Source organism: Hevea brasiliensis, chromosome 13 (assembly GCF_030052815.1).
Source record: "Hevea brasiliensis isolate MT/VB/25A 57/8 chromosome 13, ASM3005281v1, whole genome shotgun sequence".
Taxonomy (NCBI): Eukaryota; Viridiplantae; Streptophyta; class Magnoliopsida; order Malpighiales; family Euphorbiaceae; genus Hevea; species Hevea brasiliensis.
The window spans coordinates 64328851-64332863 of NC_079505.1; positions in this window are offsets into that span (position 1 = coordinate 64328851).

Here is a 4013-nt window from a genome sequence, read left to right on the forward strand (position 1 = left end):
CTGTACATGCCATGCAACTGTTGTCTGCCCCTCATCATTAATCTCTAAACTGGCATGTAATGATCTCAACTCATGTACCAAAGACAAAGGAGTAACTCGTAGACTTGCCATAGTCTTGCGACTTAAGGCGTCAGCCACAACATTAGCTTTCCCTGGCTGATAGTCTATCAGACAATCATAGTCTTTTATCAACTCTAACCATCTCCTCTGTCTCAAATTCACTCTTTTGGGTGCCCAAATACTTCAAACTCTTATGATCTGTGTAGATGTAACACTTTTCCCCATATAAATAATGTCTCCAGATCTTAAGAGCAAACACAATGGCTGCAAGCTCCAAATCATGTGTTGGATAATTCCTCTCATGCGGTTTCAGCTGGCGTGATGCATAGGCAATGACATTTCGATCTTGCATCAACACACAACCTAACCCGTTGTGAGAAGCATCGCTGTAAACTGTATATTCTTTACCCGGTGTGGGTAAAGTTAGGACTGGAGCTTCAGTCAAACATCTCTTCAATTCATCAAAACTCTGCTGGCATTTATCCGTCCACTGAAATTTTACATCTTTTCTAAGCAGCTTGGTCAATGGAGATGCCAACATGGAGAATCCCTTCACAAATCTACGGTAGTATCTAGCTAAACCCAGAAAACTGCGAATCTCTGTGACATTTCTGGGTGGCCTCCAATTAAGGATAGCTTCAATCTTACTTGGATCTACCTTGATGCCCTCTTCTGATACTACATGCCCCAAGAAAGATATTTCCTTCAGCCAAAATTCACACTTCGACAATTTGGCATATAGCTGTTTCTCCCTCAAAGTCTACAGTACAATCCGCAAATGTCTATCATGCTCTTCTGCATTCCTCGAGTAGACCAATATATCATCAATGAATACCACAACAAACTGGTTGAGGTATGGTCTGAAGATAGTGTTCATCAGATCCATAAAAGCAGCCGGAGCATTAGTTAACCCGAATGGCATAACCAAAAACTCATAATGGCCATAGCGGGTTCTGAAGGCAGTTTTAGCAATACTCTGCTCTTGTACTTTCAGCTGATAATAACTCGATCTCGTGTCAATTTTGAGAACACACTGCACTCTTAATCGATCAAACAAGTCATCAATGCGGGGCAATGGATATCTATTCTTTATTGTCACCTTATTCAACTGCCGATAATCAATACACAAGCGGAGAGTGCCATCCTTCTTCTTTACAAACAATACCGGCGCTCCCCAAGGTGACACACTAGGGCGGATAAAGCCCTTGTCAAGCAATTCTTGCAACTTCACTTTCAACTCTTTCAATTCTGCAGGTGCCATTCTATATGGCGTTATGGAGATTGGATCCACACCAGGCATAACATCAATTTCAAATCGCAGCCTCTCTTCTCGAGGTAATCACGTAATTCATCAGGAAATACATCCTGAAAATCACATACAGTAGGGATGTCCCTTAGTGCTGGACTCCCCACTTGGGTGTCTATCACATGTGCCAAGTATGCTTCACACCCCTTTCTGATCATTCTTCTGGTTAATGCAGCCGAAATGATGTTTGATGGCAGTAAATGCCTCTCCCCGTGTATTACCACATCACCGTATAGAGGGAGACCAAAAGTGACTGTCTTCAGTCTACAGTCAATCATAGCGTGATGCCTGGCTAACCAATCCATGCCCAAGATGATATCATATTCTCTGAAGGGCATTTCAATCAAGTTTGACAGGAAAACATGTCCTTGGATCACCAAAGGACAGTCTCTATAGATTTTGTTGACCCGGACCTCTTGTCCTAACGGACTAGTTACTAGCACTTCAAAACCCATTTGCACACATGAAACAGCAAGTGAACTGACTATGCTAGCACTAACATATGAATGGGTTGAACCCGGATCAAACAATACAAATACATCTTGACCAGAGATAGAGAATGTACCAGCTACCACATCAGAAGTCTCAGCCTCTTCTCGCTGTTTCATTGCGTAGATTCTGGTTGAAGCACTTCTCAGCCGATTGACCAACTATGCCCGATCGTCAAGTAGTGCCTCTACCTCTGCCTCTTCCTCCGCCAAATGATGTGAACTTCGGGAGCAGGACTGCGAATAGATCCTCGCAGTAGTAGGAGCCGGGCTATATCTCAAAGCACTAGTACAGTCTTTAGCTATATGGCCCTTGCCTCCACAGTTAAAGCAGGCTCCAGTGGCCCAATAGCATTCCCCCCCATGAATCTTGCCACAAGTCTCACAGGGGCGGGCAGAATGTGAACTCGCTGATCACGACTGCACCTAGGGTCTGCCCGTAAAATCTACCACTCAAATCTGCCACCTCGACCCCTGCTGGGTCCACTAAACTTCTTTTTCTTTCCGGAGGTAGCACCAGAACTCTGCTCAACTGATTTTTCCCCCTTGTCTTTTTCTGATTTCTCAGCTTTTTCCTTCACTGGGGTTGCTTCTGCTTCAACTCTCTCCAGTTCAAGTGCTTGGGACATAAGTTCTGAGAAGTTGCTGTGTCGAAATCCCACAACTTGCATCCTTATGCTGGGCTTCAAACCCGTCTCAAATCTCTTGCATCTTGCCTTACTGGTAGTAAGGAGACTCTCCGCATAGTGACTCAAGCGGGAGAACTCCCTCTCATACTCTGCCACTGATCGGTTCCCTTGTTTCAAACTCAAAAATTCTTGCAGTTTCTGATCAACATATGCATCTGGGATGTATTTCTGTCTAAACTCTCTGATGAAGTCATCCCAGGTCAGCACTGGTGGTTCAGCCAAGCTGTGGGGGATGGTCTTCCACCAGTCATACGCATCCCCTTGCAATAGAGACACAGAATACTCAAGCTTCAATTCATCTTGGCAGTGCAGCTTCTTAAATACTCTGTCCATTCTTTCAAGCCATTGCTCTGCCTCTAAAGGGTCCACTGTACCCTTAAATTCTGCAGCCCCATACTTCAATAATTTATCATATTGTCTGGCTGGAGGCAGTGGTTGTGCCACAGGTGGTTGGGGTGGAGCTTGAGCAGGCATACCTGACCATTTGTTGAAACATCGCAGCATCATCTGGCGATCATGCGAGGCAGGAATGCGGCATTTGTGGGGGTGTCTTGACCCACTAACATTCGGTAAAGCTGGGGCTTCTCCTTGTGCCTCAGCTTCAACAGACTGCTCGACTGAGTGATCCCCTTCTTCCATTTCAGTCTGAAATTAGGGTATCTCCTGAACAAATAACACAAGGAGATTTCCCTCCGTTAGTTCATATTCATGATGTAATGCACTGTATGTAACAATTATGGACATTGAGCAGTTGTACTTAACAAAGAAAAGACACAAATTTATATGTTAAAACATACTTCAAAAATTTGCTCTGATACCACTAAAACATGTCACACCTTACCCCTCTGTAAGGCATAACATGATCCCGTAGAATACCTAATGAACTACCGAACTTCACCTACCGATAACTCATTAAGTACTCTACAAGGGATTTTAAAACAATTTTCTTATCTTTGACAAGTGGTGAGCATTTCTAATAAGTATTTAAAACATTTAGTTGAAATTAAAACTAATTAATATTTTTGGCCATTTTAGTTTTCCGCAAATCTTATAAAAATTTTGACAGAGTTTCCTCTGTATTTTGAGAAAACCGTTCTTCGAATACCTGTAAAAAGCACTTCTAAAAGTTTTTCTCAACCACTACTTCGGTTTCACAATCAAACTCAATCAATTTCTCAAAATACTGTCAATCAATATCATTCATATTTCATTAAAAACAAAATAATTTATACACAACCTTACAAATTTATATCAAAAGAAACACAAACTAAACTTTATTACAAACTTCATACAAATTTGTGTACAAGCTGCTCAAGACCCATTTTTACATGTCCATACATTTATGTGCAATATATACATCAAAAGAAGTATTTACAGTTAGGGTATAAATTATACCCGAAGACTTCAAGCTGATGACTTCACACACCTCAGCAGCTCAGTCTGCTGCTCCTCTAGTCTCTGTATCTGACA